Source organism: Schistocerca gregaria, chromosome 3, assembly GCF_023897955.1.
Source record: "Schistocerca gregaria isolate iqSchGreg1 chromosome 3, iqSchGreg1.2, whole genome shotgun sequence".
NCBI classification, from domain to species: Eukaryota; Metazoa; Arthropoda; class Insecta; order Orthoptera; family Acrididae; genus Schistocerca; species Schistocerca gregaria.
The window spans coordinates 659,371,151-659,397,061 of record NC_064922.1 but is presented as its reverse complement, the minus strand read 5'-3'; the positions used below and the strand labels follow the sequence as shown (position 1 = coordinate 659,397,061).

The 25,911-nt window shown below is 39.1% G+C and overlaps 1 protein-coding gene across 3 annotated transcripts in view; it reads right to left on the bottom strand.

Annotated features, from left to right (window-relative positions):
• Positions 1-25,911, bottom strand: part of LOC126354159 (nuclear hormone receptor HR96) — a 147,602-nt gene that overhangs the window by 68,602 nt on the left and 53,089 nt on the right. Inside the window, exon 1 of one of the 3 annotated variants that reach the window (XM_050003579.1) lies at positions 19,319-19,670. The exons of the other annotated variants lie outside the window; for them this stretch is intronic. The gene's annotated coding sequence lies outside the window, so the exon portion shown is untranslated. Of the gene's footprint in view, positions 1-19,318; positions 19,671-25,911 lie in introns of those variants that run through there. 3 annotated transcript variants of the gene reach the window in all.

The window sequence follows — 25,911 nt, the reverse complement described above, 5'->3', positions numbered from 1 at the left end:
AGATTTATGGGCAGCCCTGCAAAATTCGTGGTGTCAGTCCTCTCCAGCACTACTTCAGACATTAGTTGAGTCCATGCCAAGTCGTGTTGTGGCACTTCTGCATGCTCATGGCAGCCCTACACAATATTAGGCATATGTACCAGTTTCTTTGGCTCTTCAGTGTATATTGCATAGCATGCAGTACTTCAAAATTCTGTGCTGTATCTCTTCCACTTTGTCAACTATCACTGAATACTGCCCTATGTGGAGCAATGTAGCTGAAGGCAGCTATTATTTGCTCTATAATTCAGTAAAGCTATTTTATGAAGTTGGGAATTTTCTGTGGTCTTGCCAAAGTGTTTGATCGTGTAGCTCATAAAATTCTGACAGGGAAACTAAAATGGTATAGCATTAAAGGTTGTTTTTTTTTTTGCATGTAGGGAGTCTTATTTTAACAATAGAAAACAGAGGATCTTATTAGTAAGTGATACAACAGCAATACGATGAAGTTCAGAACATTAAATGTGGTGTGCGATAAGGGTTTGTCGTGATCTTGTGCTACGAAAATGGTTACGTGGGGTATAGGAGGACTGTTTGGAAACTGTAATGTTCATTAATGACACAAGTATATTGACACTGGACCCAAACATATCCATAGCAGACACTGTCAGAAGAATAATGGGACATGCTTACAACCAGTCCAGCCAACAACCTTTAATCTAACAAAAAGTCATATAATTCAAAACAAATCAAAATAACTTACAGCTACTAGAAATATCAGTCAATGGGCATTTTCTGTATGAGGCTCCATATGTGAAACTCATTTACTCCAGATAGATAATGAACTGAAGTGGGCCAAGACTACAGATGAGTTAACCAAACAGCTTAGCTTTGCACTTACCAACCTCTCACATTTTATTGAATTGCAGATAGGATTACCAGTACATTTCGCATTTGTTCTCTCAATACTGCCCTGTAACAACCTTCTGGATCTGTGTACTTGAGGTGAAGTGTGCAATAAGGATATTGTGTTAAGTTGGTTACCAAACATATTGCAGAAACCTTGTCAGGACTATTTACACTAATGTGCCAATTCATTTACTCCTAGTGGTATTTGTGGTTAGTAATAATAAGAATATAGAATGAACTGTAAAATTCACAATCACAGTATTAGAGACAGTGGTTACATGTGTGTAAGCTGAGCAGGAGTGAATGTGTGTTTGCTCTCTACTTCTGAAGAAGGACTTATAATGGGTCACTCTCCTCCAACATAACCTTTTATATATATATATATATATAAAAAAAACCAATACCATGTATACTCTCGATTCTTGTATAGGTGAACATTCTCGGCTGTTTAACTGAATGAACTTCATATGATTTTGTATATGATGTATTATATTTCGGGCTAAAATGTATAAAACGAAATTAATGTGTTACAATCAATACGCACTAACAGTTAAAATTGCTCTTCTTTTAAAAATATCTGAAATTATGAAATTTCTGGCCTGCTTGAAATTCATATTATTAATTGCACAATCTAATGCTAATAATTAAATTTATTTCTGGATTTATTTATAAAATAATGATATAACTTGGTAAAGATTCTTCTCTTGTCAAGAACATTTGTAAACTTTATTGCTTTGTAAACTCTTTGGAAACTGTGAGTACGGCAGAATGTAAGTAGTTGTGAGCATGCCTCTGATGGATTCAGATGCATTTTTGATTGTGTCACCAATAATGTAATTTGTGGTGTGATAAAAGTGAAAATTGTAAAATCAATGTGATTTAGGAGAATGAAATAAAATAAAAAGATATTCACAGTAACAGGCAAATCTTCATCAGTTATTTCATCTTCAGGATCCCAGAACATTATATTATAACCCCAAGAACGTACCCACAGACACAACAAGAACTAAAGCCAACAACAAGAAGAGAAAATCAAAAATACCTCTTTTGTATATCTTACACCTCTCAAAGATTTCAAAATTGGTGCAAAGGCAGAGAATTTTAATAGTGATATGTGGGAGGGAAAAATTACAAGTGTGGACATCAGCCGCTGTTGGCTGATAACAAAGTTTGTCTGTTGCAGAAGATGAAAGAACAGTGATGTTTGTCATACACAGAAACTCCTATCAGTCCCAGAAAGACGATCCGAGAGCTGTCTAACAAAGCCGTATCAGCAGTGATGAGAATTTCATATGACATCAACAATGACAGACCAGATGAATTGAAAGAGGACTTGACAACTACAATGAAGAACATCAGAAAAGATAAGTACAAACTATGTGTGTAATTAATTTTTTGGTGGTCTTGTGTGATTGCTAGGAAAATGAATAGAGACAACGGTAGTGATGTAGATGTGAAAGCTGTAGGACCCAGCCAAGACAAGTTCAACCCAGCAAATATGTAGAAAGCAAAGAAAAAGTTAAAACTGACGTTACACATTTAATTCTGGCAAAATTGAGTGCAGTTACTGATCAATTGCTGGAAATACAAACTAAAAACAATGATAAAATGGACAGGTTACAATAGCAAATAAACCACCTTAGTAACCAGGCTTCAGAACTAAAAGGTGGGTTGTCAGAGTGATTAGAAAGTGTGAGTGAAAAAGTCGATGTATTAGAAAATAAAGTTAATGTTTTGGAAAAGGAGTTCATGGCCCAATCTGAACAACATCTACATCTACATGACTACTCTGCAATTCACATTTAAGTGCTTGGCAGAGGGTTCATCGAACCACAATCATACTATCTCTCTACTATTCCACTCCCGAACAGCGCGCGGGAAAAACGAACACCTAAACCTTTCTGTTCGAGCTCTGATTTCTCTTATTTTATTTTGATGATCATTCCTACCTATGTAGGTTGGGCTCAACAAAATATTTTCGCATTCAGAAGAGAAAGTTGGTGACTGAAATTTCGTAAAAAGGTCTCGCCGCGACGAAAAACGTCTATGCTGTAATGACTTCCATCCCAACTCGTGTATAATATCTGCCACACTCTCTCCCCTATAACGTGACAATACAAAATGAGCTGCCCTTTTTTGCACCCTTTCGATGTCCTCCGTCAATCCCACCTGGTAAGGATCCCACACCGCGCAACAATATTCTAACAGAGGACGAACTAGTGTAGTGTAAGCTGTCTCTTTAGTGGACTTATTGCATCTTCTAAGTGTCCTGCCAATGAAACACAACCTTTGGCTCGCCTTGCCGACAATATTATCTATGTGGTCCTTCCAACTGAAGTTGTTCGTAATTTTAACACCCAAGTACTTAGTTGAATTGACAGCCTTGAGAATTGTACTATTTATCGAGTAATCGAATTCCAACGGATTTCTTTTGGAACTCATGTGGATCATCTCACACTTTTTGTTATTTAGCGTCAACTGCCACCTGCCACACCATACAGCAATCTTTTCTAAATCGCTTTGCAACTGATACTGGTCTTCAGATGACCTTACTAGAAAGCTGTCATACACAGACGAAGAATGCTGATGATGTCAGAATTGAACAGAAAACCATAGCAGAAAAAATGGAACAGAACTTCAGTGTTTAGATCAAAAAATTTAAATGTTGAAAACAGTATGCAAACTAATGTAAAGGCTTTAGACAAAAAATTTCAGTAGATTAGGAAAACTGTACTTGCAACAATCTGTATTCAAATAATGGTAGTGCATGGTCCAACATTCCAGTCAAAAGTTTTCCATCAGACAGTTTACATCCAGTGGATTTTCTGCACCACTGTAGAGATAGTTTTGTGTCAGGCATGAGTGATGACCAAAAAACTAAATTTGTTATAAGATGTCTTGAAGGTGAAGCTCTGTTGTGGGTAAATAGAAATTTAAGTCAGTGGGAAACTCATCAAAGTCCCAAAAAAAGTTTTTTAAATAAACTGTGGTCAGAAGCTGAACAAGGGAGAGTTAAAAGTGAATTTTTGAGTGGTCCAAATTATAGGAATAGGGACAGTATATGGAAAGAATTTTGTAAGAAGCAACTTAAGAAATTATTACACCTTGACAGGCCATTTGACGAAATGAATTGATGCACTAAAAAGGAGATTACCAGAAATGCTGCAGTGGGGTTTAGTACATGGACATGATGATTACAACTGAAATGATAGAGATCACAATGGTAACTACAGAAACAGAGATAGTTGTAATTATTATCAGAGTCAAAATGGTAATAAGGACAGAAACTTTGAACACCAGCAGAATAAGAATAATGATGATAACCATGGGAAATTTAATAGGAGAAACAATCATGTTGTTCTGGTCTTCAGACCTGAGACTGGTTTGATGCAGCTCTCCATACTACTCTATCATGTGTAAGCTTCTTCATCTCCCAGTACCTACTGCAGCCTACATCATTCTGTATCTGCTTAGTGTATTCATCTCTTGGTCACCCTCTTCTATTTTTACGCTCCATGCTGCCCTCCAATATTAAATTGGTGATCCCTCGATGTCTCACAACATGTCCTACAAACCGATCCCTTTTTCTAGTCAAGTTGTGCCACAAGCTCCTCTTCTCCCCTATTCTATTCAATACCCCCTCATTAGTTATGTGATCTACCCATCTAATCTTCAGCATTTTTCTGTAGCACCACATTTCGAAAGCTTCTATTCTCTTCTTGTCTAAACTATTTATTGTCCATGTTTCACTTCCATACATGGCTACACTCCATACAAACACTTTCAGAAACAACTTCCTGACATTTAAATCTATACTCAAAGTTAATAAATTTTTCTTCTTCAGAAACATTTGCTATTGCCAGGTTACATTTTATATCCTCTCAACTTCGACCATCATCAATTATTTTGCTCCCCAAATAGAAAAACTCCTTTACTACTTTAAGTGTCTCATTTCCTAATCTACTTCCCCTCAGCATCACCTGATTTAATTCGACTACATTCCATTATCCTCATTTTTATTTTGTTGATGTTCATCTTATACCCTCTTTTCAAGACACTGTCCATTCATTTCAACTTTTCTTCCAAGTCCTTTGCTGTCTCTGACAGAATTACAATGTCATCGGTGAACCTCAAAGTTTTTATTTCTTCTCCATGGATTTTAATACCTACCCCGAACTTTTCTTTTGTTTCCTTTACTGCTTGCTCAATATACAGATTGAATAACATCGGGGATAGGCTACAACCCTGTCTCAATCCCTTCCCAACCACTGCTTCCCTTTCATGCCCCTCGACTCTTATAACTGCCATCTGGTTTCTGTACTAATTGTAAATGGCCTTTCGCACCCTGTATTTTACCCCTGCCACCTTCAGAATTTGAAAGAGAGTATTCCAATCAACATTTTCAAAAGCTTTCTCTAAGTCTACAAATGCTAGAAACATAGGTTTGCCTTTCCTTAATCTTTCTTCTAAGATAAGTCGTAGGGTCAGTATTGCCTCACGTGTTCCAGTGTTTCTACGGAATCGAAACTGATCTTCCCCAAGGTGTACTTCTATCAGTTTTCAATTTGTCTCTAAAGAATTTGCGTTAGTATTTTGCAGCTGTGACTTATTAAACTGATAGTTTGGTAATTTTCACATCTGTCAACATTTGCTTTCTTTGGGATTGGAATTATTATATTTTTCTTGAGGTCTGAGAGTATTTTGCCTGTCTCATACATCTTGCTCACCAGATGGTAGAATTTTGTCAGGACTGGATCTCCCAAGGCTGTCAGTAGCTCTAATGGAATATTGTCTACTCCGGGGGCCTTGTTTCGACTTAGGTCTTTCAGTGCTCTGTCACACTCTTCACGCAGTATCATATCTCCCATTTCATCTTCATCTACATCCTCTTCCATTTCCATAATATTGTCCTCAAGCACATCACTCTTGTGTAGACCCTCTGTATACTCCTTCCACCTTCCTGCTTTCCCTTCTTTGCTTAGAACTGGTTTTCCATCAAAGCTCTTGATATTCATGCAAGTGATTCTCCTTTCTCCAAAGGTCTCTTTAATTTTCCTATAGGCAGTATCTATCTTACCCCTAGTGAGATAAGCCTCTACATCCTTACATTAGTCGTCTAGCCATCCCTGCTTAGCCATTTTGCACTTCCTGTCAATCTCATTTTTGAGACATTTGTATTCCTTTTTGCCTGCTTCATTTACTGCAATTTTATATTTTCTCCTTTCATCAATTAAATTCAATATTTCTTCTGTTACCCAAGGGTTTCTACTACTCCTCATATTTTTACCTATTTGATGCTCTGCTGCCTTCACTATTTCATCCCTCAAAGCTACCCATTCTTCTTCTACTGTATTTCTTTCTCCCAGTCCTGTCAATTGTTCTCTCATGCTCTCCCTGAAACTCTGTACAACCTCTGGTTTAGTCAGATTATCCAGGTCCCATCTTCTTAAATGCCCACCTTTTTGCAGTTTCTTCAGTTTTAATCTACAGTTCATAGCTAATAGATTGTGGTTAGAGTCCACATCTGCCCCTGGAAATGTCTTACAATTTAAAACCTGGTTCCTAAATCTCTGTCTTACCATTATATAATCTATTCAATATCTTCTAGTATCTCCAGGGTTCTTCCATGTATACAACCTTCTTTCATTATTCTTGAACCAAGTGTTAGCTATGATTTAGTTATGCTCTGTGCAAAATTCTACCAGGCGGCTTCCTCTTTCATTTCTTAGCCCCAATCCATATTCACCTACTTTGTTTCCTTCTCTCCCTCTTCCTACTCTTGAATGCCAGTCACCCATGACTATTAAATTTTCATCTCCCTTCACTATCTGAATAATTTCTTTTATCTCATCATACATTTCATCAATTTCTTCATCATCTGCAGAGCTAGTTGACATATAAACTTGTACTACTGTAGTAGGTGTGTGCTTTGTGTCTATCTTGGCCACAATAATGCGTTCACTATGCTGTTTGTAGTACCTTACCCTACTCCTATTTTTTATTCATTATTAAACCTACTCCTGCATTACCCCTATTTGAATTTGTGTTTATAACCCTGTATTCACCTGACCAAAAGTCAGGTTCCTCCTGCCACCAAACTTCACTAGTTCTCACTATATCTAATTTTAACCTATGCATTTCCCTTTTTAAATTTTCTAACCTACCTGTTCAATTAAGAGATCTGACATTCCACACTCCGATCTGTAGAACGCCAGTTTTGTTTCTCCTGACAATGACGTCCTCCTGAGTAGTCCCCACCTGGAAACCTGAATGGGGGACTATTTTACCTCCGGAATATTTTACCCAAGAGGACACCATCATCATTGAATCATACAGTAAAGCTGCATGCTCTCAGGAAAAATTACAGCTGTAGTTTCCCCTTGCTTTCAGCTGTTCACAGTATCACAACAGCAAGGCCGCTTTGGTTAGTGTTACAGAGCCAGATCAGTCGATCATCCAGACTGTTGCCCCTGCAACTACTAAAAAGGCTGCTGCTCCTCTTCAACGGCTATCTGTGTAATTGAGGTACGCAAGCCTCCCCACCAATGGTATGGTCCGTAGTTGATGGCAGGGGAAAACAATCATAGAGGCAACTATTAGGGAAACGGTGGTCTACCTCAATGACAGTCCACAGTTTTGGGGTGAGGAAATACAACATGCACAGGACCCCTGATTTACACTTATATAATATTAATAACATGATTAATAAAGTGGCAGAGGTATCTGAAGTTGGATAGAAGGAACATCAGATTTCTCATTTATGTTTTGATCAAAAGTTTAGGAATAGTATGTTTAATTGTAATAATGTAGGTGCTAATCACAAACCAGAATGTGAGAGTAATGAGAATTTTGATGTAGTATGTACTAATGATCTCTTCTCTTGGTTGGTAAACAATGTTATTGATATAAGTAAAACAGGTGATGACTGTATTGGATCTGAATTAGGTGGTATTTTTTATGTAGATGTGAATGAGAGCTGTGAAATGACTGAGTTTGAGACTGGTAGCTTATTGCAAATGTATGTAGGTGAGGCGTGTGACTTTGATAGTGATGAGAATTGCATTGTTAATTATGTTATTTATGAAGTAATTTTGGAAGAATATGATGATAATTATGATGATGATGATGATGAGTATCAGGTATTTGTAGAGTTTAAGAATAATGAAGTTGTTAATACAGATAAGGAAAGTGATGTTTGTGCTGATGCAAGTGAGAGTCATGGAATACCACTCCAATCAAAACAGTTTTACATTAATGTCATGCAGAATAATGATCCAAATGGTAAAGGTGAGTTATCTGTACGCTTAGAGAACAAGGGTGAAAACTTTTTGAAATTTGTTTGGGACCAGATTGATGATGACGTAGATAAATGTGCATTCTGGAATAAGTTACGCTGGTCAAAATTTGTATCCAAATTGGTGGAATAAAGTGAAATAAGTTCTAAGTAGGAAATTCAATTCAATTCAGTTTATTAGCGTCCTTGTAGTACATCATCAAAATGACATACGACTTGTCAATAAACATTACAATTTAAAATACATGTACATGAAAATTTATAATTGAATTTCCTTGTCACTTAGACATTACAATTTTAATAGAACTATAAGAACATTAATATTAAAATATAGAAGTAGGATAACAACATACAAAAAAAAGCTAGTGATTCTCACATCAAAGATTATTTCCATTCTTACATTAACACTGTTTCACACTTTCATAGAAACAGCAAGTATTTAAATGTGAGCAATTACACATATTTATTAGGGAAATATTAACTGCACTTTTATTATCAATGATTCATAAACTCTTCAATACTGTAAAAACTATAGCTCAATAACATGTTTTTGAATTCTCTTTTAAATATGTGCAGGTTTGGTATTATTTTTAGTTCTTTGGGGAGAGCACTACAGAGAATTTTGGGTTGGTATAGTGCACTTTCGTGATACATAGCTGTTTTATGAATTTCTCTGTGGAAATCATTCCTATTCCTTGTTTTGTAGTTGTGAAATTCCCTGTTTAAAGTAGAAAATTTCTCGTGTTCTTTTAAGAAACATATGCTTCCATACATGTATAAGGATGGTAGTGTCATGATTTTTAATTCTTTGAAAGCATGCCTATAAGAGTCCCTATATCCTAAACCTTTTGTAGTCCAAATGAATGTTTTGTTAGACTGTTGTTCCCCCAAAACTGTACACCATATCTTAATAAACTGTGCATGAATGAGAAATAAACACCCAACACTGTTTTAATATTACATGAGCTTTTAAGCATTCTAAGTCTATAACATGTTTGACTTAATTTCAATGATATTGCATGCTTTTCCCATCTTAAGTACTCATCAAACTATACTACCAAGAATTTAGTGTATGATGCTTGTTCAATCTTACACTTACCCAGTTTACTGTAGGTTGGTTTTGTTTAATTGGTAATATGCCTGAAGTTGATACACATTGTTTTTTGACAGTAATATATTTTGTGTTCCTTCTGTAATAACTGATTTTAGTTGTGCTATGGAATCAATTGAGTGTGTTCAACCTTTACCTGACAACATGAGTAACCAAAGTAATGCTATGAGACCAATAAAATTGATAAAACCCTCCAAAAACAGTGTGGATTTAGCATTTGATGAAACTGAAAGTGATCTCATACATGAAGTGTTTAATAATGAAGATGATAACTCAGATTTTGGATAGTAAAAATTATCTCCAGAGTGGGGTACCAACACACACACACATATATATATATATATATATATATATAAAGTGCCCCAAGACTCAGTTCTGGGCCCCCTACTTTTTATTATCTTTATGCATGGTCTGCCTCTCTGTACGGAATATTGGAGATTCATCATTTTTGCTAATGACACTACACTACTTGTTGATAATTCAGTAGATAAACTTGAGGAAACAGCAAATAACGTTTTAAATGAAACAGGAAACTGGTTTAGCATTAATGACCTTTCTTTAAATCACACTAAAACACAATAAATTCAGGTCTGTACAATATACAAAGATGAAGAAATAGTAGTAAAAATAGGTGAGCAGGTGATAACCAGGGTGGACACCTCAAAATACCTAGGCTTCCATATTGACAGCAAACTCAACTGGTCAAACCACGTCCTGGATCTATACAAAAGATTGAGTTCAGCAACTTACGCATTATGCATTGTTTCTTCTTATAGAAGTATGGAAACCATGAGGTCAGACTATTATGGTCATTTTCATGCCATTATGGCATATGGAATTATATGTTGTGGTAATCAGTCACTGGCTAAAAAATTATTGTTTGCACAAAAGAGAGCCATAAGGATCATGCGTGAAGTCCATCCTCGAGCCACATGCATGAATCTTTTTAAGAAACTTGGAATCCTTACATCCACTGCACAATATATATTCTCTTTTATGTGCTTCATAAGGAAAGAAAAATCCATTTTTAAACTGAATAATGAGTATCATAGTCATGAGATGAGAAAAAAACATGATACCCACTACGAACAGGCAACTCTAAGTATAGTACAGAAAGGAGTCCATGTCACGAATTAAGAGTTTGGTGGAAGATGAGCTCTTGTTTAAAAAAAACTTTAAGGCAGTTCCTATTACAAGGATCCTTTTATATTATAGAAGAGTTCCTGAACTACAGTGTTTAGCATTTCTTTTATTGTTAAATGCAAATATGTGCCCAAATCTACGTTTGTAATCCTGACTATTCTTTACTGCAAACACACATTTTGCAATATTTATTGTCTGTAACACTTATTATTTTGTAATATTTATTTATTTCTCAATATTGATTATCTGTAGTAAAGCCTAAGTTACTGTTTACTGTAATATGAAATCATTTTATTTTGTTTTTATGTGCTGCTGTAAATCTTTGACACCTTCTATATCCTGTTATACTGTCATAACATGTATCACCAGAACAAGAAATAAATGGAGTAAATAAATAAATATCTAATACAGTCCCATTACCCTAATCTCAACACTGAGAAAATAAAGTTGAAACAAATCTTGGAGTATTACAACAATGCTGACATATTAGGTGATTTCCAGCATTTTTTCAGAAGAGGTCAAAGTACCATGTCAGGAACACCTGATGAAAACATAAAAGCTACCAAGCAGCAGTAGTAGTCCTTGAACTCTCAGAAGCTTTTTAAAGAAAACATTGTGATGCACTCCTATCAAAAATTGTGATGAGTGGTGACACTGGAAAAGTCATGCAATTGCTGGAAACATATTTAAACGACTGAGGATAAATATGGACAAGAAATGGGCAAGCATAAGAAATATACATTTTGATGTTCCTCAGGGTTCCATTTTAGGTACATTCATATTTATATGTTATGTAAATGATTTCCCAAGTTCTCTAGATAATAAGCATTTCATCGCTTTGAATGCTGATGACACATCTGGCGTCTATAGTAGAGACAATGAGACCAGCCTCATTAAAGAAATTCAAAATATTGTAAAGTAACAGATTGGGAAGATACTTCACCATATCAAAGTATCCAATACTACCTCAATGTAAACACAAAGCTATGTAACTAAATGAGCATGCATTGTGATGATATTAGTTAATTGTATCAATGAAATTGAGATACCTAGGTACCTGGAACACAATAACGTTGAAATGCAGTAAAATTATGATGAAATATAGTTTTGGTCCAAAGACATATAACAGATGTACATAAGTGTTGAAACTTGTATTTACAAAATTCATAAGGAGAAACCTCATTGTAAATAAAAATAATTAATATAGCATAATGAAGGTTTGGGACTAAATTTTCTGGGTAAAATATTTAAGTGATCAACATTGCAAGTTCACAGGTTAATGTAAGCACGATATAAGCCATTGCAGATGTGAAATGCTGGTACATTAATGACCGGTGTAACTGCCAGAATGTTGAATGCAAGTGCATAAACGTGCATGCATTATGTTGTATAGGTGCTGGATGTTAGTTTGTGGGATGGAGTGTTATGCCTGTTGCACTTGGTTGGGGAACACTACTGCTGCTTGGGTGCTTTTATGTGCCAAACAAGATCGTAAGACATTGAAAAGAGCCACCAAGGTGCAACAACCGAGTTAGAAAACTGCTACGGCAGCAAAGGGGACTTCACAGCAAACATAAACATAGCCAAAGCCTAGCAGACAAACAAAAATTACAGGAAGCGAAATGTAGTGTGATGAGGGCTAAGCGAGAGGCGTTCAAAGAATTCGAAAGGAAAGTTCTATGTAGGGCTACTGACTTGGCAGGAAATCCCAAGAAATTTGGGTCTTCTGTCAAAGCAGTAGGCATATCAAAACAAAATGTCCAGACACTCTGTGACCAAAATGGTACCGGTACTGAAACAGAGGATGACAGACTAAAGGCCGACATACTAAATGTCTTTTTTCCAAAGCTGTTTCACAGAGGAAGTCTGCACTGTAGTTCCTTCTACAGATTGTCGCACAGGTGACAAAATGGTAGATATCGAAATAGATGTCAGAGGGATAGAAAAACAAATTAAAATTGCTCAAAAGAGGAAAGGCCTCTGGATCTGATGGGATACCAGTTCGATTTTACACAGAGTACGCGAAGGAACTTGCCCCCCTTCTTGCAGCGATGTACCATAGGTCTCTAGAAGAGCGTAGCGTTCCAAAGGATTGGAAAAGGGAACATGTCATACCCGTTTTCAAGAAGGGACGTCGAACAGATGTGCAGAACTATAGACCTATATCCCTAACATTGATCAGTTGTAGAATTCTGGAACACGTATTATGTTCAAGTTTAATGACTTTTCTGGATACTAGAAATCTACTGTGTAGGAATCAGCAAGAGTTTCGAAAAAGACGATCGTGTGAAACCCAGCTCGCGCTAGACGTCCACGAGACTCAGAGGGCCATAGACACGGGTTCCCAGGTAGATGCCTTGTTTCTTGACTTCCGCAAGGCGTTTGATACAGTTCCCCACGTCGTTTAATGAACAAAGTAAGAGCATATGGACTATCAGACCAATTGTATGATTGGATTGAAGAGTTCCTAGATAACTGAACGCAGCATGTGATTCTCATTGGAGAGAAGTCTTCTGAAGTAAGAGTGATATATATGAATGACCTTGTGGATAACATCAGAAGTTCACTGAGGCTTTTTGAGGATGATGCTGTAGCATATCGAGAGGTTGTAACAATGGAAAATTGTATTGCAATGCAGGAGGATCTGCAACAAATGACGCATGGTGCAGGAAAGGCATTTGAATCTCAATGTAGACAAGTGTAATGTGCTGTGAATACATAGAAAGAAAGATCCTTTATCATTTAGCTACAATATAGCAGGTCAGCAAATGGAAGCAGTTACTTCCATAAATTATCTGGGAGTAGGCGTTAGGAGTGATTTAAAATGGAATGACCATATAAAATTAATCGTCGGTAAAGCAGATGCCAGACTGAGATTCATTGGAAGAATCCTAAGGAAATGCAGTCCTAAAACAAAGGAAGTAGGTTACAGTACACTTGTTCGCCCACTACTTGAATACTGCTCACCAGTGTGGGATCCGTACCAGATAGGGTTGATAGAAGAGATTGGGAAGATCCAATGGAAAGCAGCGAGCTTCGTTACGGGATCATTTATTAATCGCGAAAGCATTATGGAGATGATAGATAAACTCCAGTGGAAGACTCTGAAAGATAGACGCTCAGTAGCTCGGTACGGGCTTTTGTTGAAGTTTCGAGAACATAACCTTCACCAAGGAGTCAAGCAGTATTTTGCTCCCTCCTACATATATCTCGCGAAGAGACCATGAGGATAAAATAAGAGAGATTAGAGCCCACACAGAGGCATACCGACAACCCTTCTTTCCACGAACAATGCGAGACTGGAATAGAAGGGAGAACTGATAGAGGTACTCAAGGTACCCTCCGCCATACACCATCTGGTGGCTTGCGGAGTATGGATGTAGATGTAGATGAATACAGGGACAATTTATGCTGTTTGTGAATGATGAATAGTTGTTGTCTGATGAGGCCCCATATGTGCTCAGTTGGAGGCAAATCTGGTAATTGAGCAGGCCAAGGCAACATGTCGACACTCTGCAGAGCACGTTGGGTTTTAACAGCAGTATGTGGGCAAGTGTCATCCTGTTGGAATACATCATCTGGAATGCTATTCCTGAATGGCAGCATAACAGCTCAAATCACCAGGGTGGTGTACAATTCTGCAGTCAGGGATCATGGGACAGCTCCTGCTGTCGTACAAAATCACATCCGAGATCATAACTCCAAGAGTAGGTCCGGTTCGTCTTGCACCCAGACAAGTCGTTTGCAGGCCCTCGACTGGCCTCTATCTAACCCACACATGGCCACCACTGGTACTGAAGCAGAACCAGCTTTCCTCAGAAAAAACAACAGATCTCCACCCTGCCCTCCACTGAGCTCTCAATTGACACCACTGAAGTCTCAAATGGTGATGGTTTGGTGCCAATGGAGTGCATTGTGTCAATGGAATGCATGATACAGGGTATCTGGTTCAGTGCTGACCTTGAAGTAACCGATTTCTAACAGTTCGTTGTGTCACTGTGATGCAAAGTGCTGCTCAAATTGCTGCTGCAAAAGCAGTTCGATATGTCAAAGCCATACGACAAACACAATGGTCTTCTCTCTCAGTAGTGCCACATGGCTGTCCAGAGCTTGGTCTTGTCGTGACCATTCATTCTTCTGACCATCGCTGCCAGCAATCATGTATAGTGGCTACATTCCTGCCAAGTCGTTCTGCAATTACACAATCTCGTTCAAACTCAGTTGGGTGTTAATAATTGCGTCTTTGTTGCCTTAAAGGCATTCTTGGCTAACATCACTTCTAAGCTCAAATGTAACTAAAGCTCACAACCACTACAGTGTGTGTTTAAAGCAAACCTAATCTACATCTTCATACTGGCAATACTAGCGCCACTCGTATGCGACTGGCGCGAAATTTGAATAGACATCATCTTTCAGATGTAGAAATATGCCTACCGCCTTTCGTTTATGTCATAAAACTCCTTCTTGGTGTTTTGATTTTTTTCCATCAGTTTATTAGGTGATTTCTAGCATACTTTCAGAAGAGATTGAAGACCTTGGCACCAGCAGTTGAAAAATATATATATATATGAATACTCCCAAGCAGTAGGAATATTCCTGCAGCTCTCAAAAGCTTTTCGTAGAGTACATCATGGCATGCTCTTATCAGAAACTGAGATGAGTGTTGTCACAGGAAAACTCATGCAGTTGCTGGAAGCACATTTGAATGGACGACAAGAGTGTGGAGAAATTATGTACAGTAACGGAGAAATATGGAGAAGAGACAGCCAAGAATAAGAAATATACATTTTGGTGTTCCCCCAGGTCTCAATTTTAAATCAATTCCTATGGGTGTGGACGCAGTGAGTTCTTGCAAAGCTGGAATCACTTGTTGCACAAGGTGACCCCTATAATGTGCATATGGCAATTCACACCTATCAGGCTGACAAGGTGTCATCTCCTCAAAGAAAAACAGACTGAGAACGAAGGAGCTTGTGAAACCATACCACAAAATCAAGTACATTGAGTGTAGTGGATGATCATGCATTGCATGTGGTGGAATAAAACCCCTTATGCGACAGTGCTATACAGTGCTGTACAGTGCTGTACAGAGAATGTTCCCTGGCCACACTTACTCCTTTTCCATATGTGCCAAATAAGGAAGGGCAAAGTCAAAGTGTTGTATCTTGGGGCTTCATTTGATGCACATTCTCAATTTTGTAGGGATACCAGTGTAAAATGTTCCGTAAAATCTTTTGAACTGTTAACCAGGGGAGAGACAATTGTTGTGACAGCTCTAGCACTGATGCAGAGTTTGAGGCATATGCTGCATGGCCAGGCAATTTCATCAACAACTGCCATGGAAATGGGCAGGCTTCCTCTCCCTGCTGCACCATCTAATTCACCTGTTTCTCCAAATTTCTTGATCATATTCTTTAGCCCATTTGTTAAAAGGTCTTTCTCTCAATAGCCATTGCGTTTTGTAAGGAAAACTTCAACCTTTCTAACCCTCTACAACAAAACAGTCACTTCACAAACGAAATCAACATGCAGTTCCAACTGACAAACAGCACTGTATTTTCGCCTGGTGGCAGAAAGTGGAACTATGTTTTTAACTTACTCCACATACCTACGATGTTTCAGCGTCCTGTGATGTATAAAGTCAGAACACCGTCAGTTTATAACCACCCAGTAAATTTCTCAACAACAATAAAAAAATTCTGCAGCAAAATAATGAACAACCACTTTATTATTTGGAGACTGTTATGAGCCACACAATCAAACAACTCGGCAATATCACAGAAATTCCCAACTCCATAAAATATTTGTACTGCAATATAGAACAAATAATTGACTTCAGCTGCATTGTCCCAGAATACATCCCATATAGCAGTATTAAATGATAGTATGCAATGTGGATGAGATAAAGCACAGAATTTTGAACCATTAAATGTTACGCAATATACACAAGGAAACTGGTATACCTGCCTAATACTGTGTACGGCCACTGTGAGCACGCAGAAATGCCGCAACATGATGTGGCATGGACTCAACTCTAATGTCGGATTTAGTGCTAGAGGGAATTGACACCATGAATCCTGCAGGGCTGTTCATAAATCTGTAACAGTGCAAGGGGGTGGAGATCTCTTCTGAACAGCATGTTGCAAGGCATTGCAGATATGCTCAATAATGTTCATGTCTGGGGAGTCTGGTGGCCAATGGAAGGGTTTAAAATCAGAAGAGTGTTCCTTGAGCCACTCTGTAGCAATTGTGGACGTGTGGGGTGTCATATTGTCCTGCTGAAATTGCCCAAGTCCATTATGGACATGAATGGTTCAAATGGCTCTGAGCACGATGCGACTTAACTTTTGAGGTCGTCAGTCGCCTAGAACTTAGAACTAATGAAACCTAACTCACCTAAGGACATCACACACATCCATGCCCGAGGCAGGATTCGAACCTGCGACCGTAGCAGTAACCCGGTTCTAGACTGTAGCGCCTAGAGCCGCACGGCCACTCCGGCCGGCAATGGACATGAATGGATGCAAGTGTTCAGACAGGATACTTCGTATGTTTCACCTGTCAGATTCATATATAGATGTATGAGGGGTCCCATATCACTCCAACTGCACATGCCCCTCACCATTACAGAGACTTCAACAGCTTGAACACTTCACTGCTGACATGTAGGGTTCATTGATTCACGAGGTTGTCTCTATACCTGTACATGTCCATCCGCTTGACACAATTTGAAACAAGTCTCGTCCAACGAGGCAACATGTTTCCAGTTATTAAGAGCCCAATGTCGGTGTTGATGGGCCCATGTTAGGCGTAGAGCTTTGTGTCATGCAGTCATCAAGGGTACATGTGTGGGCCTTCAGCTCTGAAAACGCATATCAATGATGTCTCATTGAATGATTCACACGCTTGTTGATGGCCCAACACTGAAATATGCAGCAATTTGCAGAAGGGTTGCGATTCTGTCACTTTGAACGATTCTCTTCACTCGTTGTTCTTGCAGAATCTTTTTTCCAGCGACAGAGATGTCGGAGATTTGATGCTTTACCGGATTCCTGAATTCACGGTACGCTCATGAAATGATCGTATGGGAAAATCCTCACTTCATGGGTATTTCGGAGATGCTGTGTCCCATCGCTCGTGCGCCGATGATAACGCCACGTTCAAACTGACTTAAATCGTGATAACATGCCATTATAGCAGGAGTAACCGATCCAACAACTGCGTCAGACACTTGTCTACATAGGCGCTTTTTACGTATCTCTGTATTTGGTTACGCATGCTTATACGGTTTCTTTGGCGCTTCAGTGTATATCACACAGCAGGAAACAATGTTCTTGTGTTCAAGTTTCCCAAACACGATGTAATGAGGCAGAAATGGCACCATTCAATTCCAAGGCAGGATTTCCCATGTACTAATTATTCAGTGGTAAGTTTTGTTTTGTATGGAATTTAGTAATGCACATTTTAGATTATGGTATATTATTGTTTGCCGGATCACTTGGCTTGAATATTTTACATTTAATGTATTTCATTGCTCATTCTTGAAGGGTGTCACAGGAATTTCAAAGCCTGCGACATTCCCTGGGAAGTGTTGCCAAAAATGGAAAAACCCTAACTGCTGTATTTTCAAAACTGCGGCTTCATTCAAATTCCAGGAATTTTTCTAATTTGTCCAGCCTACCTATTTTCAGCTGCACGACCGTCCAAGAAATGGAGAAGAAGAGGAAGTTCATTGAAGGCAGCTGCATTGCAGGAAAGCATCAACATTAGCGTAGCCAGCCATAGTGAGTATTTTAGAAGGATTTCATGTAACAGCCATCATGGACTGAAAGTTAATGGAGAAGAATCGAGTGAAAATTATGAAAGAAGAGTGCATTGCTTTTATGTTTATCGATCTATCGGTGCAGTCCCACTACTTAGTATATATTGTGATTAATAAGTATTTGGAAGTGGATATATATTCAAAATGAGCGCCATTAAACAAAATTATAGGAACTGACTTTCTTCTTGAAATTATCCGAGTACAAACGACTGTGAAGTCCATGTTTCAGTGTTTGGTAAAAAAAATATTATTTGGAAATGTGTGAGGTTTTTCTTTTACTAAACCACTACTGCAGCTTTAAGAATGGCCCCATATGTTCCTAACATATCATACCCACGAAAATTGCGAATTTTTCAAAGAGGTTGACGGCTTTTCTAGCAAACGTGGTCTTGTTGTATATGTTATGCACGAAATTAATTGCAGTTATGCATTCTTATTTGTTTTCGCATCGTTTCCACATAAACAACTATAAGCGTTTTCTTTGTTAACTAACATAATTCAAATGTCAATTAAAAATCGCTAATTTTACGGGCCACACAATTCTCTCGATATTGACTGATATTAAGATTGCCGGTTGGGTATGGTGTCGCGGTATGGTTGTTTGATTTTGTCTCTAGGTGGTGTTGTTTGAACACAGTTTACCGTTTTCAGCAGTTGGCCTCTGTCAGATTTTTGTATTTAAAATACTGGATGAGGAGAGATGGGACATCAATACAGATTCACAAGCCTATAAAATTTAGGAAAGCTACGGTCACTTAAGGCCATTACTTACCGTCACATCGAATGTCAGAGGTCATCAGTATTGCATAACGGGCTGCTAGCCTGAATTACAAGGGCATTTACAGTCTCTCACCATCCTGAATGTCTGCAGTTGTCAAATGCAATGTCTTCGTCAATATGTCCCTACTCTACTATAGGGAAAAGGAAATGCTAAACCGTGTGTCTTTTAGACAGTGTGTCTTTTAGATGCGAGGAAGCAGTGTTAATCGGGACAGTAGCTTCTAATTGGCGACCAATAGAAACTGGATATTCTGATCAATAATGTGAATTCATTTCTCACCTAGTCTTCTGATGTTCTTCAGACAAGTGACAAATGAGAGAACAACACGCCAAAGGTAAACACAGTTACCATGACAAATGACATAATCGCTTTCGTTGCAACAGTTCGGTATGAATGAAATGTCGGTTTTTGCTAAGGTGATCATACACACAGAAATTTACTGGATCTGGCTACCATTGCATAAAACCTACACTAGCATATGTTTCTCCACAAAGTTCTGTTATATTCACCATCTCCACTCTTGGATGTTGTACCACTGGAATCCAGGGAAAGGATGTTTGGTGGCCGGTATCCTCTTCCTTGATTCCAGTGGTACAAGACTAAACGCTGGCTACGATAATACAAAAATGGCGGCGAAAACAGAACAGAGGCGACGAGAATACAACAGTGTCAATGAGGTTAATTCAGCGCAGAACGAAGTTAATCAACTTCGCCAAAGATTTTTCTTGCTTCTCTTGTATTTATCTTGCAGGAGTGCTTATTTTTATTTGCTCAATCGTTGTTGTGTTCTTGCATGCATTCCAGGTGTGCCGCAAAGCTAATCAAATTTCTCTTTTCGGAGGCTTTGCTTGCTTTTTGCCATAATACACAACCCCCTCCACTCCCTGCCCCGCACCACAGCCGGAAACGCCCAACGTGATGGATCTAACAAAAGTTTTTCAGTTTCAGAACCAACCAAGTTCATCATGTTCAAGGCACTCTAAACCTACAATACTTTCTTTTGATTTTGGGGTCCGCAGGGTCCAGGTTAACACAAAAACTATTCCGAATCGCACCTCCTGATGAAATCGCCTATGACCAAGTGACACCTGCATTAGGCCTAACTCAGTACTGTGACCAGCAAGTCCAAGTAGCTGCAACCAGATATCAATTCTTTCGTTTGCAGAAAAAACCGGAACAGATGTACCATCAGTGGTACACAGAACTAATGGGCATGACTCTGAAGTGTAAATTTTTAAGTGTAGCAGTGGCAACCTTTGCATTGATTTAATGATTTGGGATGCTATGACATTCAACGTTCCAAATTGTAGAATACGGGAACAGATCTTTAAGTATTCCAGTCCATCACTTCCCCAAGTGTTGTAAACTTAGAGCAATATGATTCAGGAGCCACAGCAGCCGGTAAGTTTGACCAGGCCCCAATTTGCCGGGTCGAATCGCCCCTTGTTCGCAACCGCACCAAGCAGCCACTACAAAGAGCGCATACACAGCCGCGTGTACAGTCACATAGACATGTAAACATTTCTGTGCATTTAGTGAAGTCTTGCCCCAGATATTTTGCTCGCCATAAAAGACAGCATTGCCCATCACGTAATGCAACGTGTTATACGATTGGAAAAAGAGGCCATGTCCAAGCAGTTTGTTTGCAATGGCACGAAAACGCCAATTTTGCCTGCTCCTAGAAAAGCAGGTGTATGCTGTGTTTTCTAAACCTACAACAGGTTCTGACAAAAGTAAAATTAAGGTTGTGCCTCCTTCTCACCCTAGTGTTGTGCAACAACGTTCTAATAAACTATTTGTCTCATTACGAATTGCTGGCCGTTGGATGAACTTTCAGTTAGACACAGGTGGATCGGTAACTTTGCCTAATCGTGCCATGTATGAACAGTCAGGTTCACCACACCTTCTAAATCTAGGAAGCACCTCATTGCTTACAACGGACACGAAATTCAAGTGCTTGGAAAATGTGGTTTGTCTGTGTAATCTGACCCTACCCACACATCACCATTAAAATTCTCATTCTTTGCATAAATTTCGATAACTTCGAGAGCAGTAAGATTACAAAACAAGAACTTTTTATTAATCTTGGTTATTTTGTTGTTGTTGCTGCTGGCTCAAAATTTTGTTGTATCTAGATAGGAGTACATTCTTGCTGCTGGAAAATTTTGATTTGACATTGACGTTGGTGTTGAAGTGTTGCCTGGTGCTATGAACATCTTTCTATTTTATTACACTCTTCTAAAGCAGCCGGCCGCGGTGGCCGTGCGGTTCTGGCGCTGCAGTCCGGAACCGCGGGACTGCTACGGTCGCAGGTTTGAACCCTGCCTCGGGCATTCGTGTGTGTGATGTCCTTAGGCTAGTTAGGTTTAAGTAGTTCTAAGTTCTAGGGGACTTATGACCTAAGATGTTGAGTCCCATAGTGCTCAGAGCCATTTGAATTTTCTTCTAAAGCAAGCCGACATTATAATTTCCACATTCAAAAATCCAATAATTACATTGTTGGTGACAAACTTATAAAAAGTCTACTTCCGTCTGAGGCATGCCTACAACTACTTACATTCTGCAGTACTCACAATTTCCAGAGAGTTTATAAAGCTAAAGAGTGTAAAAACTTCCTCAACAGGAAAATATCATTATTTCATAAATAAATCCAGGAACAAATTTAAAAATCAGTGTTTGATTGCACAATTAATAATATGAATTTTAGGTATACCAGAAATTTTGTAATTTCCGTTATTCTTAAAAGAAGAGTAATTTTAGCTGTTAGAAAATATCGATTGCAACACATGAATTTCTTTTTTTAATACATTTTAGCCTGAAATATAATACATCGTATACAAAACTGTACGAATTATTTTAATGAAACAGCTGAGATAGTTTTAACCTATGCAAGAGTCGATAGTATTCATAGTATCGATTATTTCTATATAAAAAAAAGGGTACTGTTAGAGGAGGATGATACATTATACCTGCCAGTAACAAATCATACAGCTGGACAGTGAATTTTACTCTGTTTAAATCAAGAGACAGTGAGAACATTTTCTATTTAGATGCTTTGATATTTTTGGACAATGTACTTTCCATATCAGCTTTTGCACCAAAAAACAGTGTCGTTAGTTTGCTTAAAGAATTTCCTGAACTATTTTCGGAAGGAATGGGAAAAGCTAATAACTTTGTAGCGCATATTACATTGAAAGGCAATCACGGCCTAAGTTTTTCTGGGTGAACTGCAACAAGCGCACATTGACTTTGCAGGACCGTTTTCGAACACTCGTTGGCTTATAGTGGTAAACTCTTTTAGCAAGTTCTCATTTGCGGTGCCTATAGCTTCTACCACATCACGTAGCACCATTCAAACGTTGTCCTTCATATTTCTCATAGAAGGTATGCAAGAAGTACTTGTATCGGACAAAAGACCACAGTTCACTTCAGTTTTGTGAACAAAATGGCATTCGTCATGTAACAAGTGTTCCGTTTCACCCCGAGTCCAGTGGAGAAACAGAATTCTTCGTATGCACTTTTAAGCAACAGATGGCCAAGCTCCACACCGCCCACACAAAAGAACAGGCGTTGCAACTCTTTCTCGCCTCCTATCGCCCCCAGCCACGAGACGGACCATCACCGACGGAACCTCTGCACGACTGCTGCCATCGGATGCTGCTACACTTGCGACACCCACCGCATTGTCCTGCAAGTACAGCTCTGCGCTGCGCTAACTCGGTCTTTTCAGGGTTTATGGCAACTGTGGGCGGTGGGAAAGATGAATCATCCAGAAACGTGTTGGCTCTTTTATGTACTTGATTGCAGGTCCCGATGGTTGCAGTGCCACCACCAGAACCAAATTCGTGCATGTCACTTGCCCTGTGACTCTGCTGCATTTCTTCGCCCAGATCACAGCCTCACGGCACTGCACGGCCTTCGCAGCAGCCCACTGGGGCACCCCAGGAGGAGCGGATGGATGAGGTGCCCTCGCCCCATCGTCCCCACTCGCTGACCCAATGTACTTGGACTCGCCATCACCGTTACTGTCACCACCATTGCCCCAGGACATGCCCTCAGGCCTGGATGTATGCCCTGGAAGCACTTTTCCACAGGATGTTCCTGTTGCCTCACAAGCTAGATGGCAGGGTGTGGTTGAGAGTACACTGTCCTCCACAGCCACGGCTCCCAGCTCATCTCTATGTCCAGCATCCTAGCTCCCTCTCTGTTGTCATTCGCAACCTCCCTACACTGCTACATTTCATTGGGGGGGAGGGGGGGGGCGGCTACGTGCTGGTGTGAGCTGTCGCCAGCATACCGGTCACAAAAGATGTAGCGATAAGAATGATAGTAGGTGCTGGATGAAGCGCGCCTATCAGGAGAGAGGCCAAAGACAGACTCGCTAGCAACACGCCACCAAAGTATTTAGATCGCTGCCACTGCCTGGATGGCTCAGTCTCTGCCCTAGTCTCAAGCTCAGTCACTAGTGCAGTCACTCAGTCACTAGCTCAGTCACTGATGCACCAACTCACACTCCAGCTTGACGTCTGTCATTCATTGCATAGCAGGACTTGTATTTCACAAGAATTGAGGCTAATCTGGACTAATATTGAAGAGCTTGTACAACAATGCATGGACACCATAAAAGTTAAGTAGCAGCTATCTGTTTAAATAAATAAAGAACCCTGTTAATACATGTGTGCAGTTGTGTTGTAGATAGAGAATACCGGCCACCAAACAAGATCCTCTCCCTTGATTCCTATGTTACAAGACTCTGCAAGTTCAATAGTGTGTCGTTGTTGGCTGGGAGACCCTAAAGAACACTTTAGTACAGAACTGAAGAGGATTCCTTGTGGCTGGAAAGAGTATGTATGCAGTTTAGTACAATTTTTGTTATTTATTTACTTGTATTATATGTACTGCAATACATCATCTTTCACTCAATGCAGAGCCATAGTGAGCTGATCCGTCACCCATGACTGAACTACCAAAGCTGCGACCTCTCCCCTCCACTTGTTTTAAAACCACCTTTCTGCAGATTTTGTTACACATGCTTAGCAAATATTGATAATTTGAATTAATAAAAATGAAGTATTAATGAAAAATGGCACTTAAATGAACTACATTGAAGAAATATGAGCTGTGATAAAAAAAATAGGGTGAATAATTTCATTAGAAGCAAATCGATAAACAAGTGGAATCTCCTCCAAAGTACTATCCTTCGATAGCAGTGCACCTATCACAACGTTGAATCCATGACTGGAAGCATTTCTGGAAAGCTTCTTTTGGAAGGGCGTTCAGCTTCTTTGTTGTGGCCCTCTCAGTGACAGTAATGGTGCCGAAACGTTTTCGTTCAAGTACAGTTTTAATTTTTGGGAAGAGCCAGGAGACACATGGTGATAAATCTGGTGAGTAAGGCGGATGTGGACAGACTGGAACACTTTTTCCGGTCAAACCCACGTGAATCAAAAGCGGGGTGTGACCTGGCACACTGTTGTGGTGAAGAAGGAAGCCATTGGCTCCTTTTTCTGGTCTCTTTCTTCGTACATCGTTTCGCGAACGTTGCAGCACTCCCTGGTAAAATTCAGTATTTGCAGCTATTCCCCTTGGAACGAACTCTGATCGTATTATGCCCTCAATATAAAAAATAGCTATGACTTTGATATTCGATTTCGACTGACGTGCCCTTCTAAGGCAAGGAAATTCACTGTTTTTCCAATGGGAACTCTGAATTTTCGTCTCAGAGTCACCCTTAGACCAACCTCCAGTTACAATTTTCGTCATGAAGTCCTGATCTTAATGAAAACAATCGTTCAGCTCCGTGCAAACTGACACACGATATTCCTACTCTTCATCACTGAAGAGTCTGGGAACAAATTTTTTATTCATTCCTCTCATTTGAAAATTATCGGTTAAAATATCCTTATGAGATGCAAAGTTCTTCGGTAACCTCTCTAATAAAACCAACAACTTTTGTCATTTGTTGCATGTTTTCTTCTGTTTTTGAGGTTAATGGACTCCCGAGCTTTGCTTGTTGCATACTTACGACTTAATGGATGTTTTGAGGGGAATAAGCTGCCAATGAAAACTAAAAAACAACATTCCTAAATCGCTATTAAAAAGGTGACATCAAAAGTCAACAAAATTACATCATTTCTGGAAACAAAGTTTTTAGGCATATGGCCTCAAGATGACTTCAGATTGCATACACAGGCAAGCAAAATAAATGGAACGCTAAGTAATATATGTTATGTTTACGTTTACTATCTGTTAAACAAGTTTTTGCGCTGTCCCAATTGTCTATTTTGCCCAATTCCACAACATCCTATTGTATGGAATTATATTCTGAGGCCTACTTGAGTCATTTTCTTCGCTGAAAAAAGAATTGTAAGAGCAGTGTACCATGTTCAACGAACACATTCTTGCAAACACCTGTTTGAAAAGTTGTCAATCCTCCCACTTCTCTATATGTATACAGTAAAAGTTTGTAAATATGTTAGAAAGAATTTAGAAGACACATATAAAAGCTGTAGCATCGATGACCATGATAGAAGACAAAAGGGAAAGCTTCATGCCAAGCCAGTAAAAACGTCAGCTTTTAGGAAAAATAAATATATACTATAAATGTCTATCTCCACAATCGTTATAATATCAGGGAGTCCTCGCAGTCATTCAGTGACACCCTGGTCTACGGCTGCAGACTAACGGTTCCGTGAGCACTGCATAGGACAGTGGGAAATAAATCTGATTCTTCGTCTACATCTGTTGGGATAGCACACTTAAGAAGATCCTATTTCTAAATGGTTTTCAGTTTTTGTCCAACTCTCCTACGAGATTCTGACCTCGGTAACAGATATTTCGCTGCAACCGTAAAACGAATGCTTTCTTTTGTA